The following is a 22,291-nucleotide window of genomic DNA, read 5'->3' on the forward strand; positions in this document are numbered from 1 at the left end:
TATTTACCCATTCAAAGTGGAGCAGTGGTTCTGAAATGGATGGGGCGTCATCTTAGTAGCGCATAGATATAGTGTTCCTGGTGCCTGCAAACATTAATTTGACGTTGTGTAATGAAACTGGTGCTCATGTAAAGTGTTTCAATATCTTTTGTGCCAGTTCACACTATACAAAACCGTCCCAAAATACAGAGGTACAAAGTGAAACCAGAATGCCTGGCTAAATCTTGGCTTCCTGCTTAAAGTGTGCGATCTTAGGCAAATATTTTTTTGCACAAACTTTCTTTATTGTCTTGTATGCAGGTACTTTTGAATACGATTTCTGAATATTTGTTGTATGAAAACTTATTGTGTTTAATGTAATAGACTATAATGTGTCTCTATAATAATCTGGGCCACCTACATCGTGTACATCACTCTCTTGCCTCTCAATTCCCTAAAGAGACTTTGGTTCTGTTAATATTTCGGCAGCTTTATAGCACCATGACACACTTTCATATATAATCACAATTGGCACTTGCAACCATTGGTCTTTGCACTCTGCAGAGAGACAAAATAATCTAAACCCCGCAATGCCTCACATATTTGAATTGTGTCCCATTGGGAAACACCAGCCCACAATCTGAACTCTGAGATACCTGCGAGCAGCAAGGTCACAGCACTAGATTAATGCACAGTATGAAAAAAAACTACAGACGACAAGCAATGTGGTGGCTAAACAAAAAGAAATGCTATTAGGGAAGCAAATTAAGTCAAATGTGAACATCATCTTTCGCACACGACTTGCATAACTTATTCATATTCTTGCTCTATGCCCCTATTTTCCCTGGCCCAGAAGAAGAAGTTTGTGCACCTTTACCAGTCAGAACAATTTTGCCCACCTCAACCTGTCACTGCCAGACTCTGTGATGCTGCTATTCTTGGCAGTGCCACTGCCAGACTCTGAGATGCTGCTAGCCTTCACCATGCCACTGCCAGACTATGGGCTGCTGCTTATCTTGGCAGTGCCTGGCCCAGAAGAAGAAGTTTGTGCACCTTAACCAGTCAGAACAAAGTTACCCACCTCAACCTGCCACTGCCAAACCCTGATGGATGCTGCTACATTCTGCACTGCCTGGAGCATTTTCCACACCTCACCCTGCCACTGCCAGTCCCTGAAGGATGCTATTTTTGGCAGTGCCACTGCCAGACCCTGAAGGATGCTGTTAATCTTGGCAGAACCACAGACTGAGATGCTGCTAGCCATCACCATGCCTTTGCCAGACTATGGGCTGCTGCTTATCTTGCCAGTGCCTGGCCCATAAGAACTCTTTGGCACAATTGAACTTTCCACTGTCTGAACAAGGATCTACCATGCTGTTGCCTGGCAAAAAACAGGAGATGGCGCTTGTGTGAGTCTGCAGAATGCACTTGCACTTTATCAGGTATCAGCTCATGGGAACGTCAAGCAGCAAGCCCTGCACCCCATGCCTCGAACTGCTCTCTTCTGATGAGTACCACAAAGTACGAAACATACGTAATTTGCGTATGTAAAGAGATGTTCAGCATTGCTTTGGGAGAATTCAAAGAAGTGTGAAAAAACATGAAGCATTGGCCTATATTGCCGTTATTCTGGGGGGGCCTGACGGGAGTATGCAAGCTGAAGAGAGCACCTTTCCCAAGAAGAACGTTTCCGCACTTGCAGTCCCCCAAATTGAACCCAGAATATTTTGGCCCGGCTTGCGCCACACCATGCGATATCAAGTGAGTGACAGTTTTCCTGACAGACCAACTTTGATTTCAGTGTACAAAATGTAAGTTATCTGATTAATGTGGGAGGTAAACATATAATCCATGAAATAGAAGTATATTTGTGAACGTTGTAGTCAGGCTACACGTAAGTTAATGGAGTGGCAAAATTGGGCTACTTTTTGCTACTTTGGGCTACCGTTTCGTTGCTTTTGGGCTTGAAAGTTGTGAAAAAATCTGGCAACACTGGTAGGACGACCAGCACCTACACGGCACGAGGAGGGAAGTGCAGGGATGGCGGTCTCATCTTGATGAAGTAAGGAGAAGGAGGGGAGGAGTTAGACTACCAGACTACCGGACTCCTGGAAACGATAGAGATTGAAGCACATATACAAGCCTTACGGCTCCTACCCACATAAAATAACCCTAAATATAAGACAACACATGGAGACTGGTGGGTCTCCTTGATAACTACTAAATCACACCCCAACGAATTGGGGGCGGTGCGTGACCACGGCAATTATGAATGTTTTAAAAAATATATATAGATATATCATGGGCCACTGCACAGTTAGTAAACGTGCATATTATCACCTTTTTAACTAGTGTGTGACTACAGGGAGCCACCATCGCTCCCATGCCTGTTCGAGGTTCAACTACTTTGTTCTGCACCAATATATTTTCATTTTTGATCCCTATAGGTTTGTGTTAATATTGTCTCCCCCTTCCCTTTTGCTCAAGCCCAGGCATTAGTCGGCGCAGGGGTGTTGGTTAGCAAGCCTTATGATGAAGCATGCCACAAATTGTGGGTGAGGACAGTTTTTACATATCTAGCACATGCCAACCATAACTAACTGTGCAAAATAAAATACTCCTACCTCTCTTTGTGCATGTGCTCTTGTTGGTACATGTCAGAACCAGAGGGCTGAAAAAAACAATCTAACATGGAGTCAGTTGATTCCTCAGTGTTCTACTGCAGCTTCACTACGGCTCTCATATGAACAACTAGAGAGCCTTCATTCTATAATATATGGGTGCCTGCAGACCTTAAAAGACAGCCTCTAATATCCTTATTACAGTTAAGTTTTGACATCATAATACATACTGCCACAGCCAGCAGTGAAAGTTAGGTCAGAGAGTATAATTGCAGTTGTAGTTTAAACATTGAGAAAATATTAATTTGTTTTTTATTCTGCTCTATTTTTCTAAAATAAACAATTAGTAGTAGATATGTATGGCAACATGTTCATTTCTTGTGTGCTCAATGTCATTACAGGAAACAATATTTCTACACAGTGAGCTACAGCATATTATAATTTGATTTACATTAAACTGAATCATATATTTTTTTCATCAAATTTGGAAATGCTTTTTGGTGTGTTTAATTTTACACTACAAATTCTGCTAGCTTGTTTATACAAAAGAGCAAGACAAAATATTTAAACTATTAGCGGGAAGGGCGAGGGTGTGACTGTGTTATGAGGAATAAAATACCTTCTGCTATGTGTTGAAAATGATGTTGCAAGTCACAACGGAATTCTATGACATTGAAAGGAACTCTGCCTTATTCTCTATATGGTCACGGAACACATTGTTCACATGCAATAGCCTTATAATATATAGCAGGGCGTTCTTTATCCTATATATATTCTTGACAAATGTGAGACACACCATGTTGCAAAACTGAAAGCACTTTCTAGGAAGGAGACTGCAGTAAATAATCAAAATGAGGGGGTTTCACTTTCTCATAGAAATTGTGGTAAGCGTCCTAGAATGCTAAAACAAGGAGACATTTTCTTTAAATGTCCAAATATCTTTCTTATCCATGAGGAAAAATGATTCTGGCATATGGGGGGGAAATAGAACTCCACCATTAACAGCAGTCTGTCACTTCACTTCCCAGTGATATGCTCTAGCGTCAACAATTTCTAATGAACAACTAGACTGCTAACATTCTGTCTTCAAGACAGAAGTGAGGCACTCCTGACACCATTTTGTTGGGATACAACGTGTTTAATTTAAAGTCTTTCCTGTGGAGCAGGCTGAAGTAAGTAAGCATTATGTGTTAACCCCTTCTGTGCCCATGACGAGATAGTCTCGTCATGGAGCGCGGTTGCGCTGTGCCCATGACGAGACTATCTCGTCATGGACCCCGCCCGCTAATGAAAGGGTCGGCACAGGAGGGGGAAAGGGCGGGGCACTCAAGGGGTTAATTCAGATACGAAACTAGCTAGTTAAAAAAATGTGAGGGGCATGAGTTTTTAGCCATGACTTAAGGCATAATTTATTTTTAAAGGGGATGAAATAGTTAAAGACAGACAGAGCTACGCAGGTCCAGCATCGCCTTTCCGCATCTTTTTATTTAGGCAACTCATCTGTTCTGTTGCTTAATACCTCTATAATTTTAAAATGTTATGGTAAACATAAAAGGATTTTTTAAAATTCCATTTAAATGTATTCAAGTATCTTTCTTAAGAGGCTTAGGAATCTATTTACAGACATATTTCATATTTAAAATTAATAGATTGATGCTCCATTGGCTGTTTGGACATTTATTTTACTGTTTCCCATTTCCTCTTGTTAGTACCTGCACCACCCTCCTTCACTAGCTTAGAATAACCTTTATTGTGAGTTTATTGTAAGGAATTAAAAAAAAAATTTAAAACTATATATTTGTCTACAAAAAATGTATTCCTGTATACATTATACACAGCTATATTCAAAGATAATTAGAATATATGTTAAGATAATGGCACAATGAAGGGACTATTTAAAACACAGGGAAAAGTGTCATAGGCTACATCATTTTCACAGGCAGGGAAACAGTTTAAATATGTAATATCAACAGATGTAAAGGGATGTTTTCAGGGACTCATTTACTTCAGGACCTTGTTCCAGCAGAGATAAACACTTCAAGTACATATTGGGACAGGTAAGTGAATGATTCTAAAACAGCATTCTCAAGCAGCAGGTCTTCTCCATTTAAGAACATTCTGTGAGATAGGTGGAGGTTTTTGTTCTTTATTATAACTCTGTGCTCTTAAAAGGCAGATTTGATTAGATGAGGGTGTAGCGATATGTGGGTTGGTACTGTAACGAGGCTTGTCTCAGATACAGACAACGAACCTCCAGGCAAGGAGATAATTAAAACGCAACTTTTTGGTAGTATATGGCTGTCTGGTTTACAATAATCAATAATACAAACACGCATTATCTTTTTTACAGCCATTAAACCATCACAGAAACTAGTTAAATTGACCTTTTAGTGCCTGGAGAGACCCAAGAAAAGTAGACTATTAGACTATCATATGCACAGACAAATATGGTATTTACCTTCAGTAACACCTTATATGGTAGAGACAGGATTTAGCAGCAAATTGCCAAGAAAGGGATCCTGTAGGTAACAGGACCAGCAGTTAGAGTGGGGAGGATGGGTGGGTTGTTAAGGAATCTGAGGATAGATCCTGTCTCTACTAGATAAGGCGTTAGCAAAGGTAAGTAACTTTCATCTGATAGAGATGCAGAATCCTTATCTTAGAATTAGATACCCAAGCAACACCATCCCTGGAAGAGGGTCTGCGAACTGAACTCACGAAAGATTCCCGACTAGGACTAGCTGGTCCATAATGAGATAAAGTGACCAGTGGCTGTCTTAAGAATTATAGGTGAAGCAAAGAAGATGCTTCATCTGAAGGACTGAGGGAAGCCTGTAGTGAGATGAAGTCTACAAGACCTTGAGAAACATGTGGACATTACCCACAGCAGAGGGATAATAAAGTGTTGGAGAAAACACTTCATAGAACAATTATTCTATGTAACCATGCCAAAGGTTTTCAATGCACGACTGACATAGGCCAAAGGACAGCTGCCCATACCACTAAATTAGAGTTCCAGCTCCTTATTGTAGAAAACTAATATGTGAGCTAACCCTACCCTGTGAGACTGTTAGCGTCGCCTCTGTGGCGAGCGTTCTAGGGCTGTCCCCACTGTGGTACGATGTGGGAAACTACATTTTCCTGTTGCTAAATGGTGGCTGTGGTGTCCTGTAAATGTACATTAAGCACTGCAATATGTTTTCTTAGTATTTTCCTTTCATTGTTCATTTTCCTTTATATGTTCTCCTTTTTCCCTGCTGGATGTAACTATAGGGGACTACATATCCCAGAATCCCCACACAGCAGTCACTTTGGGTGTGGTTGCCTATGGGTGTGGTCATATCCCAGAATCCCCACGCAGAAGTCACTTTGGGTGTGGTTGCCTATGGGTGTGGTCTTCCTATAAAAGGAGCCACACCCATTGGGCGTGGCTCACTATTCTGGATCCTGTGTGGAAGCAGCCTCTCTCTCTTCTGCTGACTCGTGAGTTCATTCCAATTTACTTTGAGCCTGCAGGTAAGCCTCTGTTGTATCTGTTTTCCAATACTGTGGCGCCTATCACAAAACTACTAAGAAAGAAAGAGGTGTTTCACTGGTCAAAAGAAGCAGATACAGCCTTTGCCACTCTTAAAACGGCTTTTACTTCAGCTCCTGTTCTGACGCATCCAAATATGGAACAACCATTCATCGTAGAGGCGGACGCCTCCGATATTGCTATAGGAGCAGTACTTTCTTAAAGAAATCCCGCTACTGGACAATTACATCCCGTTGCATACATGTCCCGCAAGTTAAAGGACAGTGAAAAAAATTATGTCATTACTGAAAAAGAATTATTAGCAATCCGAGACGCTTTTAAAGAGTGGCGTCACTATTTGAAAGGGGCAAAACATACGATAACGGTTTTCACAGACCATCGTAATCTGCAGTTCATGAGTTCAGCAAGACTTCTTACACCTAGGCAATTGCGATGGATGCTCTTTTTTGCAGAGTTTGATTTTGTAGTAACTTTTAGACCTGGATCTGACAATCGAAAAGCTGATGCCCTCTCACGACAAGACTCTTCGCTTGTGCCCAATACTGGACCTCCTCAAGCCATTATAACTCCCTCAAAGGTGATTTGTGGGACAGAAACAGAACTATTTTTTGATCAGGTTTTAGATGCTTTTAAGATAACGGAGTGGCAAAAATGGCTCAAGGATAACCCCAAGCGTGCAATCAAACAGAGATTACCTTTATATGAGGATTGTTTATACATTCCCACCCTAAAATTACAGAAAAAGGTTTTTCAATGGTTGTATGATAATCCTGTAGCCGGACACCCCGGAGTTCTAAAAACTGTGGAGTTGGTAAAGAGATACTTTTGGTGGCCAACTCTTGGCAAGGCCATCAAAACTCTGGTGACTGCCTGTGATACATGTGCTAGAAATAAAGCAGATCACTCAAGACCTGGAGGGCTATTGCAACCACTTCAGACTCCCACGAAACCATGGGAACATATCACTCTTGATTTCATTGTTGGTCTCCCAAAGGTGCAACATTGTACAGTCATTCTGGTTGTAGTGGATAGTTTAACAAAATATGCACAGTTCATCGCTTGTGCAGGTTTACCTACGTCTGGCCAATTAGCGACCCTTTTGTTGCAATATGTGGTACGTTTACACGGCCTTCCCAAAATCATCCTTTCCGATAGGGGGTAGCAGTTCACCTCCCAATTTTGGCAGACTTGGTGTTTCATCCACAGTGTCCACAAGTCATCACCCACAAACTGATGGTCAAACGGAGCGCTTGAATCAGACACTAAAACAATATCTCCGTTGCTATGTTGATGAAGCAGTCAACTCATGGGTGAATCTTCTTTGGTTAGCGGAATTAGCCTATAATAATGCTCATCATTCATCCACAGGTACTACTCCTTTTTTTGGTCTATATGGTCATCATCCACATACCTTGCCGCTCACCATACCTACTACAATGGACAGTACTCCTGCCGTACAGACTACGTTGCAGGATATTCAACGGACTCAATCGCAAATATAGACATCTGGAGAAAGCCAAGACAAAATATAAACAGCAATATGACAAACGTGCCTTCAAACATAAGCACATGTTTCATCCTAAGTTCATAGGCCCTTATTGTGTGATTAAACAGGTGAATCCGGTCACTTACAAGTTGGCCTTACTACACGCTTTACATATTCACCCTGTATTTCACACTTCCTTGTTAAAGAAGGCCCCTCAGCGCGGTCGCCCTTGTCCTTCCCCGCTGTTGGTTCGCGGAGACTGGGAGTATGAGGTGAAAGCCATCCTAGACGCTAAACGGCGAAACAACTGTGTGGTATTTAGTATCCTGGAAAGGTTATGGTCCAGAAAATGACTCTTGGGTGCCTGCTCGGGATGTGCATGCGCCTCGTCTTCTTTGACGCTTTCATCTCCTCCATCCTTCAAAGTCGGGCCCTAGAACGCGCTTAGGGGAGTACAGTTAGCGTCGCTTCTGGGGCGCGCGTTCTAGGGCCCGCGCCCACTGTGGTACGATGTGGGAAACTACATTTTCCTATTACTAAATGGTGGCTGCGGTGTCCTGTAAATGTACATTAAGCACTGCAATATGCTTTCTTTTTATTTTCCTTTCATTGTTCATTTTCCTTAATATGTTCTCCTTTTTCAATGCTGGATGTAACTATAGGGGACTACATATCCCAGAATCCCTACACAGCAGTCACTTTGGGTGTGGTTACCTATGGGTGTGGTTATATCCCAGAATCCCCACACAGCAGTCACTTTGGGTGTGGTTGCGTATGGGTTTGGTCATATCCCAGAATCCCCACACAGCAGTCACTTTGGGTGTGGTTGCCTATGGGTGTGGTCTGCCTATAAAAGGAGCCACACCCATTGGGCGTGGCTCACTATTCTGGATCCTGTGTGGAAGCAGCCTCTCTCTCTTCTGATGACTCGTGAGTTCATTCCAATTTACTTTGATCCTGCAGGTAAGCCTCTGTTGTTTGAAGGCAACAGAGTAACTTCATTTCCTTGTTGGGATTCAGTGCGCTTTAGAGCTCATTTGCTGCATTCAGTGCTTGACAGCACACTATCATGCGCTTTGGGGCTCATTTTGCAAACTACATTTTGGCAAGCATACAACAGTGCGCTCTGGAGTTTATTTTGACTATTGTATGATTATACTCACACTTTTGATTGCGCGTTTTGGAATTCATTAAAACAGTGTTGTCGAGCATTAGGTCCAGCAATTACGATTTAGAGCTCTGGCTCATTTTTGCATATTGAGTTGGTGAACATAGGGACTAGTGCTCTGAGTCCATTTGGCATAGTGTATGTGGAACTTTCGGATTAGCCCTTTGGTGCTTTTGGTATGTTGATTTTTCAAGCGCTTTGGCAAGCTCGCACAGGGGCTCATTTATGTACTGTGTCATAATTATGAGTATATGCTCTGTATATTATTGAACTTTACTGTTGGGAAGGTGTGATTTTAACACATTCCTTGGAAGTGTATTTTCTGTATAACTTGTATCACGGGCTCGTGATAAAGTAGAGACTCATTAGCAATAAGACTCCGTGTAGCAGAGTCTTGCACCTGAGAATTATTTATACTAATTGTTATTGTTTGTATGTTTATCTGTTTGTTTTACAGGTCTCCCTCCCAGCTGTTCTCTTCCTCAAACCCTTCCCCCCACTTGGTCACTCTAACTTTCAGTGCTGTAATAGCATCCTGAATTGGAGGTACCGAGAGGTGGGCCCATAGAGCAACGTACAGACTCAGAGGAAGTGGCGCTCTGACAGACACAGAGAAAGGAAATCTCAGATCACCTCTATGATGGAAAGAGAGAGAGATCCTATCAATGCTGGACAAAAGCACAGCGAGAAGAACAACAACAAAGTTTGGTAGAGACCACTCTCAGCAGAAGAAAAAAAACTCCTAGAAAAAACTCCGGGGTAATGTAGAAATTTATGTCAACGCATAAAAGGCCTAGACAAACAACCAATTTCCATCCATTAGACCCAGAAATCAGGCAGCAAGACTTGTCTAAAGCTTCTGATAAAAGATGGATTACATCGCTATCAAGGATCAAGACCCACGAAGTATGAACAAAGCCAAAAATATTGGATGGCAGTGCACACAAGCACGGCAAGGATCAAGGCCAGTAAGAAATGTCTGAACAAGAGACAAGATATATATGAAGCAAAACCTCTAAATACCACCACTAAAAAAGAGGAAAAGACCCACATCTTTCAAAGGAAGAGAAGGAGAAAAAGAGAACCAATTCCTTCAAGCAAAAGAAATTCGCCAAATAAAGCGGAAGTAATATAATAGACTTCTCAGGGATAGGATCCTTATCACCTTCTATGAGGAGAAAGAAAAACCTTCAGGAAACGGATGCTAACAGAGACCCCAGCCGCCTTGGAAACCAATCCTCAAAGAGATGGACCCATAATTACTAAGGGACACGTTCCAGAAGGAAAACTGAAGTTGAAAATTAGCTACAACACCGACAAAAGGGGTGAGATTGTTACATTTGAAGAGCAACCAACGTGGTAAGCAAATGACGCAGTGGTGATCTGAATTGGTAAATAATAATACCTGTACGTAAAAAAAGTACAAGGCACTCCAGAATGCGACGAGTAACAACATCCTCTCCAGGAATGAAGCAGAAAAAAGGGCGCAAGGTCAATGACATAGGACCAAGGTAAGCTTGCAGCAGTGGCAGGATATGAATCATTGCATTAGAGGGGCCTTTGATACCCAACGCACCCCTGAGCTATAGCCTAACAAGTTACTTAGAAGATCATTGTCAGAAAACCTTCTTGCCAATGCAAAGCAGAACAACAAGTGCCAGCATACTAATAAAGGTCTCAGACCAGAGCTAAAAATTGACACAGGCCTAGAATCCTGCCAATCGTTCCATTACCTCCTATATGTCAAGAAGGATACTATTAAAGGGAAGAAATACTCTCACGGATATGAGAGGGAAACCTTATGATGGCTGCAGGGGGGTTTAAATTGAGCTGGTGCACTGCGGAACTCACAAGCACTTTGTGTTCAGTGGCAGATAAACTATAAGGGATACTAAGCGCCAGAAGTGGATCCAAAAATGCCTATAAAGCATACAGAGGATGGTCCCCGTAGAACAGGGAAGAAGGCAACAGTGCTTCCGCACAACGCAAGCAAAGTACCCTCTATAGAATAAGCACACTGGTTGAAAAATTAGTTTCAGAAAGAAGCCTGTAGGAACATGCTCACATATGGCCACAAAATAACATACGTCCCAGATAACTGGAAACAACCGGTCACCAGCAGTATAAGAAGAATAAAAGTACCTGCAGCAAGCAGGAAAACCTCACCGGATGTCACACTGGAAAAAGGGGCGGGGTTAAAAAGAAAAGCCAATGGGCTCTGCCTTGTGAATGGGTCATAGGTGAATGAAAAAGGGAACTTCCCCCAAACAAACCTAGTACAAAAGTACTCAGAAAGCAGACAGCAGAGTTAAGAAACTGCTCCACCTTTACTATTTCGAGTCTGCATGTGCGCCAAACAGATATGCCTTTTGGTGGATTACCACAATGAATGATTAGTTTAGCCACTTGTTGCCCTTACCTGTACTAATGGAACACGATTGTTCAGGGTCTCTTCTGGAAGGGAGAGCAGCAGGCGCACCAATGAGTCCCTCAATGCTTGGGAGAAGCATCCGAGGACACAAAGTATTAAGGGATCGCAGTGCAGACTGGTGGAGGAGAAAAGTTTGCCTGCCACAAGTGTCTAATCTTCTGGTCTCTATTTTAGGTGGGACAGCAGGGAAAAAAAAACATTTTGGGCGACCAAAGCAGCTTGTACCACAAAACTATGATGAGTTGGATGTCTGAGGAGACATGTCGGATCTCCAGGGGCCAGACGGTGTCAGTGAGAAATCGGGTGATCCACAGGGGCCCCTGTTTCAGGTTTAGCCCAAGCCACCAACAGAATATCAAAAGAGTCTCACTATAAGGAAGCACCAGCTCTACCCCTGATTGGCCTTGATGCACGACACCAAGTAAGGGATCTAACAACTTTTCCCTTAAGTAAGTGTCACATCCAAAATGCCAGAAACTCGTCTGAGTATATCTGCCAGAGAGGAGCTCGCCTCTGTAGTCAAACCAGGAGGGGACAGGAAGCTCTGCAGCCAAACCAGGAGGGGACAGGAGGTTGGAGGCTAGGGAAGAATCCAAGCCACTAGCGTCACCCAACTCAATCAACCAGCTAGACACCATAGAAGGTTGATCCGTACCAGAGATGGGATGGTGAAACACCAAACCCTCTCCATCGCCTCCACAATCGAGTTCCTCAGAAGGAAAAACATCAGGGAGTACTATAGAGTGCTGGGGAAAAGAGTTTGAGATGGGCGGCTCCACTGGTGGTGCATCAGATGGGGTCCTGCGGTGTCCCAGCGTCGGAGAGGGGAAGTGGTTGAGCGTCAAGCAGCGTCATCATCATAGTCAGCAGACCAGACCCTGACGCTATCGTCTGAGTCGGCTAACCGGACCCAGGCACTGAAGGTGGTCACCCAAACGGCTGAGCACAGGCGTCGAAAAGCATTTGTAATCCGGAAGCAGAGGTCAAACCCACCTGCGCGGACACAGTCACGGCCTCATGCAGCTCGTTGTGGCCCAAGGGCGCTCCATGGGAAGGTGAAGACCCAAAGATACTATGCAGCGAATTGTAATATTCTCTCATTTGGGTCAGAGTCACCCTGGTTCAAGGGTAGGTTGGAAGGCGCGGGGTAGACGTGTGCACAGACTCTTCAACTGAAGATCGGGAACAAGCTTTATGAGGTGAAGTCGGGTGAAGCTGTGACTTTAACAGCCTGAGTGGCGACTTACCTTGGGATGTCGATGGAGAGTGTCGCCCACTGGAACAGCTCCTGGATCGGACCAGCGGCCAGTCTGTGGGGCGCGAATGGGACCAAGGTCGATGGAAAGTCCTGGAAGCCTGCAATATTCATGCCACTAGGAGCTTCATTCAACGTTCCCTCAGCGCATTCGGCCGAAGTTGATGACACGAGTCTCACTCATGGTGCTTTCCTAGGCACCACATACACACAGAGGGTGGGTCAATTTGCCATCCACAAGACCCACAAAGCTTGAACCCAGAGGACATGAGAAGTTGTTTACAGGCACACTGTTACGTTTTATGAAACCGTCTAGTTAGACCTACCAAAAAACTGCCTGAGGAACTGCTGATTGGATCAGCTTTGTAAGCGTTGAAAAGAAGAAACTGACATCCGCGCGTCAGGGGAAGGCTTGTATGGACTCTGTTGATATCCCATTTGGAAGATGTCACTACGGAGTCGCTCAGCGCCCTCTACTAACGCACACAGGTACTGCTGTAAAAAAAGCTCCGGACCAAGTCTGGCGCTTGGGGAGAATTCGAAGATAAGGACTTTTAAGATAAGGAATCTGTGGCTAGAGATCTCTATCTGATACGAAAGCCAATACCTGAGCATTTCAGATGACAGAGTGAGCAAACACTAAAAATAAATGAGCAGCATAACCAAACGACTTTGTATGGTTTTCTGGGTTTGGCTTAATTTTCAAACATGTAAAACAAGTATAGGAAATTTGTTAATTTCTGCTGGTTCGATCCAAGCAAGCATCTTGGTTTTTGTAATGCATACTGTCCATCCATCCTTTATGGCCCTTCTAGAACAGGAAGCAGGTTAACAGGAAGTGAGATCTAGGCTTGTACCTAAGAGGTAAACCAAGAAATTAGACAACCTCTACACCAGCAAGATATACAATGTAACAAAACAGACTAAAGAAAATTCTATCACACAATTACATTACAGACCTGAAACGTACCTGAATCCTCATGAATTTAGGAAAGAAAATGGACTCTAACTGAAAACAAGAGGATTTCATGAGGGAAAAAGCACCTTAAATAGAGGGAGCAAGGGGAAAACCACTATATAGCATGGGAGCTGGGTTTGGAGCATTCTAAATCTTAGGTTACAGACTAGTCATGAACAAGCCTTCACATCACTGTTTTGGGGCTGTGACTAACAAGGAGGAAATGCAGTACACTATGCCTGCATCCAGCAGCACAATTCTCTCCCTCTTAAGTGCTTTGCACTCCATGGCAGAGGTTCTGATGTGTAGAACACATATGTAGAAGAGGCCCACATCAACACAAACCGTGCTATTTCCGAGTTTTCACAGGTGCGCCACATTTTCCCGATGTCAATGTTTTTACCATTCTTCCTCTAGAATTGTTGCACAAGTCTACACTTCACAAGAGCAAGCGTGCCTTACAGTTTGTTCAAGGTGGAGCAGACCATGTTCTGTGGGATTTCACAACTATCCACTCTTAAGTCATTATATGTTTGACCTCTAGGTTCACAAGCTTTTACAGAAGCTCAATGCAGCTAAAGAAGAGAAGGAGATGGACAAGGAGCCTGAAACTTTGCCCTACATTAGGAAGAGTCCATGGATCCCAATAGATGTTTTTCAAGTTGTAGAAGGTGGGGAATCCTGCTATAGTGAAGGTTACATGTTTTCTGCTCGCTAGAGAATATAGGCAGTGGGGTTTAAATTTTGCTAAGTGGAACTTGCAGAGACAAATCTAACTTTAGATTATTCCTCCTTTGGATGCTAACCAATCTATTCTCCCTAGAAACAATGTCTTTGAACCAATGATTATCATGAGAAGGTCTAATCTTGTCAATACAGGGACGATATCAATGCTTTGGTGAGGATTACTAGATATTAAGGACGCAGCAGGTGTAATGGAAGAAAATAGGTTAATTACCTGTAAACTATAGTTCTCCAGTATTGGTATCTTTCATGTATTCACATGCTTGAATCATTCCCCGTCATCGAAGTGGGAGTCCCACAGTACATAAAAAGCAGTAAGTATTGACTTTAACATTAAAGTTAATAGAGAATAAACATTCACTTTAATATCTCGTCCTAGTCATTAGGAATGGTCCAAACTCTAGCAAATCAGGCAACAGCAGCTTCTAGAACCCTCTCCACTGAGACTCCAGGCTCTCAGATTTTCGAGCACAAGTGCAATATAAGTATCTAAAAATAAATCCGGGAGTCTCTATGGGGAAGAGGGTGAGTTGCATGTGAATCTATGAAAGATACCAATACTGGAGAACCACAGTTTACAGGTGACTTATTTCTTCTCGAGTATTGGGGTATATTTCACAGATTAACATGCTTGTTTCTGAATAGATAGCAGTAGTATTATAGGAATGTATGCTGATATAAGGCATGCAGTTAGAAAACGCACGTAAACCTGTACATAGAAACAAATGACATCCCAGCTACATATATATCTATAAAGGCATTCGCCTGCATAATGTATTTAAATATACAAATATACATAACCATGTGTACATGATACAATAAACTTAATTCAAATTTCAATTAAAATAAAAGCAATAGTTAATACATATAGGAAGGTGGGAAGGAGAGAGGCTCACCTTATTGAAAAAGATTACGGAGAACCGCTTGTCCCACAGCTTTGTCTGCATTGCTTGTAGCTTCCAGACAGTATTGCCTAGTAAAAGGGTGCATGCTGGACCAAGTTGCTGCTCTGCATATCTGCTGTATAGGCACACCGGCAAAGAGAGACATTTAAGAGGAGACCGCTCTCGTTGGGGGAACTTTCACTGTAGAAGATAAAGGTTTGCCTGCTTGCTGATGGCAAAACTGAGGATATCCAACGCGCTCTTGTTTGTTTGGTAACCGGATATCCCTTTCTGATTTCACCATAAGCCACAAAAAGCTGATCAGTCTTGCGGATGCTGGTTGCTTTTTGTACGTAGAATTTCATGCACCTTTTTATATCCAAAGAACGTAAAGATCTTTCTGCTGGTGTTTGCGGATTTGGGAAGAAAGTTTTCAATATGACTGGTTGATTTAAATGAAAATACGATGGGACCTTAGGGATGAAGGTAGGATTGGTATGAAGAATAACAGAGTCCCTCAAGAATTGAAGAAAAGGATGACGATTAGTGAAAGCATGTATATCGCATACTTGTCTGGCTGACATAAGAGCCAGTAGAAGAGACGCTTTCTATGTAATGTATTTGAGGTCCGCTCGATGAATGGGCTCAAATAGACTCTTCATAAGTTGTGCCACTACAATGTTGAGATCCCAATGCAGAGGCCTAATTGGAGGGAACATTCTAAACAATCCTTTAAGAAATTGTTTTAGAATTCTTGATGACCAAAGCGACTGTGACCCATTAGGTCACCGAAATCTGGAGATTGCGGCAAGGAAAACCTTAATGGACGAATGAGAGAGACCAGATTTAGCTAGCTGCAGGCAAAAGGCAGTAATTGTTCTGGCGGAGATTAAATAGGACGTACTTCAGAACTTGCACACCAATGGCAGAATCTCTTCCACTTAGATTGGTAAGTTTTTATAGTGGACGAAGCTCTAACATTTGCAAGTACTTCCCAACAATCAGCAAGGATGACTAGGTTGGCAAACTCATAGTGTTCAAGAGTCAAGCCGACAATCGTAGCGATGTTGGGTCAGGATGGCAGGCTTGGCCGTGATTCGTCGTTAGCAAGTTCTGTATTGGACGTAATAACCTGGGTTTGCACTCCGATAGAAGGAGAAGCTTTGAATCAGAACTGGCGAGGTCACCTGGGTGCTATGAGTAGTATACGGCAAGGTTCATTCTTCATCTTCCGTAGCACTCATGGAATTGAAGGAATCGGAGGAAAGGCGTAATCATAAATCTTTGACCAATTTATCAAAAATGCATACCTGCATGATCCCTGTTGGGGTAGCCACCTGGCGAAGAATCGGTATTTGCGGTTCAGACTAGTCCCAAATAGGTCTAACCTTGGACCCAGGACCTTACTGACTCGTTTGTTATATTTTCATTTCTGGGTCCTTATATGACATTAGCTGTGTCTTTGATACTATTAAGAGTCTTGAAGGAGACATTATGAGTTTAATGCAATGTGAAAAGTATGTTCTTTCAAAACGTCTTGATCGGATATATATATTTTTCTCCCCTCTCCTTTTATAACATTTCCCCAGGTCTCCTTTGTGTTGTCCCACTCGCCCTCCATCACCACTGCCCTGATGAAGGTGTAGCCTTATATGGGCAAACACCGAAACGTGCATTGGCTCTTACTGTCTCGTGCCCACCAGAAGACTTCATCTGTCTCCAAGAACTGGGAGCGCACGAGCCTGTTTGAATTGTCATTCTGTTAATGTACACATTGTTTGATGTGATTTTTAAACTTTATTGAAAAGCAACTTTTTTGCAATTATGTTTGTTCTGTCTTATATATGAGTATGATGTATGAATGAGTGTATGTATGTTTGTTTTACTGTGTGGGACCTACATATAGTTGTATATTGGAGTGTATCCTATACTGTTTATTTTGTGGACAACGATTATTACCTTGATCTCTATTATCTAAATAAATTACGCATTGTTATATCTCCTTCTTCGTATCTCTCTGAGTCAGTAGTGGTCTGTGGTTTTTTCTATAATCCTGACCCACCTCTGGGCATATTGAAATCAGTTTAGTGTAGACAGTAGGTTTTGTTTTCCTTCCTTGACCTATTCTGTTCCCTATTCCTCCCGTCTACCCATCATTCCTCTAGGGACCCCCCTTCTTTTGAATACTAACCTTGGTTTGCCCCACAACAGAAAGATGTGATCCAGCATTGGTTGGTGGAGTTCCCATTAGAGGTTGGCTGTAATTGACTTGCTCAAGGAATTCGCCAGGATATTTGCCACTCTGCGAACATGTTCCGCAGTTAACATTATCTGGTGCTGAGGTGCTGGGCCTGTAGGGATAGCGTAGCTGATCTTGTCCCTCCTTGTTTGTTTAAATAATGCATACTTGTTGTATTGTCTGTCCGAATTAAGACTGACGCTCCTGAAATTTTTGAGAGAAAGATTTCAGGGCCAGGAATATTGCTTTCAACTCAAATAGATTGATGTGTAAGGACTGTTGCTGGCTGTCCCATTTGCCAGGAACGACTGGCCAGCGGCTCCTTTCAGGATGTGGGTCCACCATTGAAGCACCTCCTTCATCTGAGGTGTTATTTTTATAATATCCTCAAAGGACCCTGAGATTTGTAGCCACTGATTTACTAGCTCCTCTTGCAAAGGCCTCATTCGCAAGCGGCAGTTGGGAAGGAGGGGAATGCAGGACGACAACATCCCCAGAAGCGATTTGTACTTCCAAACTGAAGTGGACTTTTTTTCTTTTACAAGGAGTTGAGCCGCCAGTTTGTGAATCTTCTCTTGCCTTTCCTGCGAGGCGAAGGCCTTCGCCTGGTGAGTGTCTAAGGTTGCTCCTAAAAAAGTTCTTACTCTTGAGGAAATTAGCTGAGACTTTGGAAGGTTGATGGAGAGACACACGGACTGGAAGAGAGAGAAACAATCGAGTATGATTGTTAGCCGCTGGCAAGGATTTTGCTTTTATGAGACAATTGTTCAGATAAGAGAAGATTTGAATTCCTGCCTGCCGTAGGTGTGGAACCACCGGTGCTAGGACCTTGGTGAACACTCAGAGTGCTGAGCGAAGGCCACCACTCTCAAACGTAAGAATTTCCTGTGCTTGGGGAGAATGGGGATGTGCAAATAGGCATCATGAAAGTCTAAGGTAGTCATGTAATCTCCTTGATTTACTAATTGAAGCACCTCCTGGAGAGACAACATACGGAGGATTGCTTTTTCAGAAATTTGTTGAGGCCACGAAGGTCCAAAATGGAACGCCATTCCCCCGATTTCTTTCTTATGAGGAAAAACCCTGAGCAAAATCTGGTTCCTCGCTGTACACCTGGCACCACTTCGATGGCTCCTTTGAGCAACATTATCTTTATCGGAGATAACAGTTCTTTTAGATGAGAGGGAGGAGGACCTCGGGTGGGTAGTTTGGCGGGATCTTTTGAAATTCCAAAGTGTGAACGTTTGATACTATATCTAAAACACATCTGTTTATTGTTATTGCAGATCATTCGGGGAGGAAAAAGGAAATTCTTCCACCAATTTTGGTAGGATTGGTGGGAACCATGGGCAGCACTAGGAGTTAGTCACTGTTTTTGGTGTTCTCTCCTTACCTCTGAAGACAGTCTTGTCTCTATAGTGTTGGTAGGAAGCAGCAGTAGGTTCTTTGTAAGACTGCGATGATGAATATTGAGATTGACATTGATACGGCTGGTACTACTTGTCTTGACATTAACCGCCCCGAACGGAAGATGAGCCATGTCGTTAGGGTCCACGAAAGGGCTGCTTCTTGAATTGCAATGTGACTAGAGCCTTTGCAGTATCTGTATCCTTTTTAATAGTTTGAAGGGCTTCGTCAATGTGGTGACCAAAGAGGGATTCGCCATTGTAAGGCAGATCAATGATTTTGGTCTGAACTTCTTGCCGGAAAGAAGTAGCTTTTAACCAGCCCTGACGTCTCAGGATCGCCGCCCCAGCCAATTGACGGAAACATGGTAATGAAACATCCCCGGCGCAGTAAACAATCTCAGCAGAGATTCTTTCTCCCTTCTGAGGAATTCTCCTCGCTTCAGTTTTCGAATCCTCAGCCAACATTTCAATAAAAGGGGAAATGTCCGACCACATTTGGGGGTCGTATTTGCCCAAAATGGCAAGAGAGTTGGCCACTCTAACAGTGGTTGAGGCCATGGTGGAGAACTTTTTACCAATAGAGTCAAGACGCCTTCCGTCCCTATCAGGAGGGCAGATAGAGGAGAAACAGGATTTCTGGCAGGACATTGAGCAGCTTGTGAAATAACTGAATCTGGCTTAGGTTGTCCTATAAGGCAGGCTGGCGTATTGTCCGACACCTTATACTTTTTCTCCAATTTAGGGAAGACTGCCAGAATTGAGGCTGGTGTTCTCTTTACTTTTAAGTTTTCCTGCCATATAAAATCCACTATGGGAATTGAGGGTATTTGTCTTTTGGTCTGTTCCTTAAAATCGTAAAGAAAACAATAAGCTTGTTTGGTCACCATGGGAAGCTGAAACCTCTTATTTATTTATTTAAACTTCTAGGGCCCGATTCACAGAACTAACTTAAGACAAAATCCTAAACTTACTACCATTTTGGTATTCACAGAAGGCACTTACTCATTTTGGTATTCACAGAAGGCACTTACTCATTTCGGTATTCACAGAAGTTAGTAGTCCTAAGTTTAGGACTCCTAAATGCCTTCTGTGAATACCGAAAGTCTTAAAATGAGGATTTTTTGCAGTTTAGTAGTAGTATAGTTAGGACTCCTAACTTTAGGACTCCTAAATGCCTTCAGTGAATACCGAAATTCTTAAAATTAGGATTTTTCTCAATTTAGTAGTCCTAAGTTTAGGACTCCTAACTTTAGGACTCCTAAATGCCTTCTGTGACTACCGAAAGTCTTAAAATTAGGATTTTTCGCAGTTTAGTAGTAGTATAGTTAGGACTCCTAAATGCCTTCTGTGAATACCGAAATTCTTAAAATTAGGATTTTTCTCAATTTAGTAGTCCTAAATCTAAATTTAGGACTACTAAATTGAGAAAAATCCTAATTTTAAGACTTTCGGTATTCACAGAAGGCATTTAGGAGTCCTAAAGTTAGGAGTCCTAACTATACTACTACTAAACTGCGAAAAATCCTAATTTTAAGACTTTCGGTATTCACAGAAGGCATTTAGGAGTCCTAAACTTAGGACTACTAACTTCTGTGAATACCGAAATGAGTAAGTGCCTTCTGTGAATACCAAAATGAGTAAGTGCCTTCTGTGAATACCAAAATGGTAGTAAGTTTAGGATTTTGTCTTAAGTTAGTTCTGTGAATCGGGCCCCTAGTGCGCACAGCTACCCGCAATGGGTTTCCCGGCGCTCTCTTCATAAGGGTATGAAAACCTCCTATATCTTCGGGTGGTGAATGTATCGGAGGCAGAGTGGAGGGAGATGGTGTTTGAATTTGGCAGCCGTCCCACTCATTTGGTAGTGATATCTCGTCTAGTTCGCGTTCCTCTCTCTCATCAGCGTTATGATTCTCATGATCCTGTGATTGTGTTGCTACAAGTGGTGGAGAAATAGGAGGAGGAGGTCCAATCACCAAGGAAGGCTGCGTGATAGGAGTTTGAGGAACTGAAGACGTTGGTTCTGAAGGAGGGAATCTGCAGTAGTAATCTTCCACCATGCGTTGCAGATTTGATACTAGGGAAACAGGCATTTGAAGGATTTGTTCCCTTTGTCAATCCTGGCTGGGGTCCTGAGGATAGTAACCATACTACTCATCCTCATCGTCCTGGCACTTTATACGAAGGTCTGAAGGACTGCGAGCCACACCAAACATACCATCATCCTCTGAATCTTTCTCCTCGTCTTCATCAGAAATTTCTTCAGGAGGATAGGGAGATACCTTACTTGGAATAGTGTGGATAGGTAAAATCACTTCTTGAGAAGCTCTTCTCTTACAGCGAGGAACTGTAGCAGACAAAACAGTGCCATAGGCAGTTTTCGTCATCATTGATGCAGAATCAGAAGTATATTCTTGAGATGCGGGCAAAATCGTCGACGGGACCAACGAACATGACTATGTCAAACCAACGGTCATCGACAACAACGTTTTCGGCAACCAGTCTTCCGTCAACAGTTTTGACGTCGACGTAGACTGCCAACAGAGGTCAGTGTCCGTAGTCTTCGGCTCATTTGACGAGGCTGCAGTCGAAAAGAGATTTTTATTCTTCAGGGCTAACGACAGGCACAGCGGTGATGAAAGATCCATCGACGATTCCTTTAGCAGAAGTCCTTTTTTCTTCGTCGACACAGAGGATGATGCTGCCGTCAACGTAGATGATCTCACCCTTACAGAGACTATAGTCTGAGAAGAGGACGACAACATGATGAGCTTTGTCTGAGGTGAAGAGAAAAAGTCGACGTCGTCGTAGTTGTGGCGATGAAAGCTTTGGTCGACAAGGGAGTCGGCGATGGCTTTGTCGACGGAGTGTCTTTCTGAGGTGACAGAACCATCTCCCGTAGAGACCTGGGCGTTGGCTTCATTTTTTAAGAGGCTTTAGGAGTAGAGGGCATAGATTGGCCCTTATGAGAAGCTGGCTCCTTTTTAGAAGAGGAAGGTGGTCATCAGATTTTAAGGTGTGGTGATGTTTCTTTAGCACCTTAACAGCCTTGGAAGACACCAGATTCGCCTCACTTACCCTCTTTTTTGAAGCAGTAGTTTTGAGGGAGGAATCACTTTCATCAGACAGAGGAATGTCCTTAGTTTTCAACTTCTGTAGGCACAGCAGAAGGCGTCCTTCTTCATCTCTCAAAGTCTTTTTACCAAAAGTTCTGCAAATTTTACTGTCTCCCACCTGATCATCAGGGTGAAGGCAGAAGATACACTTCTTGTGGGGGTCATCTGAATGAAGTCTGAGTTTCCCACTAGAGTCACAATGCTTGAAGAGAGATCTATTTGAAGAAGACATGCTGATCTGAAGATGAGAAAAAATTCAGTTGGCCAAAGAGAAAGTACTGAGCACACGAAGTGCGGTAGAAAATCAGAGAGCCTGGATCCTCTATGGAGAGGGTTCTAGAGGGTGCTGTGGCCTGATTGGCTGGAGTTTGGACCATTCCTAATGACTAGGACGAGCTATTAAAGTGAATGTTTTTTCTCTATTAATTTTGATGTTAAAGTCATTACTTACTGCTTTTTATGTACCGTG

At 42.9% G+C, this 22,291-nt stretch overlaps 1 long non-coding RNA gene across 4 annotated transcripts in view; it reads left to right on the top strand.

Annotated features, from left to right (window-relative positions):
• The window catches only part of LOC146854853 (uncharacterized), a 271,373-nt gene that overhangs the window by 103,318 nt on the left and 145,764 nt on the right, over positions 1-22,291 (top strand). For 2 of the 4 annotated variants that reach the window (XR_014981230.1, XR_014981231.1), the window contains one exon: positions 16,651-17,063. The exons of the other annotated variants lie outside the window; for them this stretch is intronic. This is a non-coding gene — a long non-coding RNA (uncharacterized LOC146854853). Of the gene's footprint in view, positions 1-16,650; positions 17,064-22,291 lie in introns of those variants that run through there. 4 annotated transcript variants of the gene reach the window in all.

This window comes from Triturus cristatus, chromosome 4_1 (genome assembly GCF_964204655.1).
Source record: "Triturus cristatus chromosome 4_1, aTriCri1.1, whole genome shotgun sequence".
NCBI lineage: Eukaryota > Metazoa > Chordata > Amphibia > Caudata > Salamandridae > Triturus > Triturus cristatus.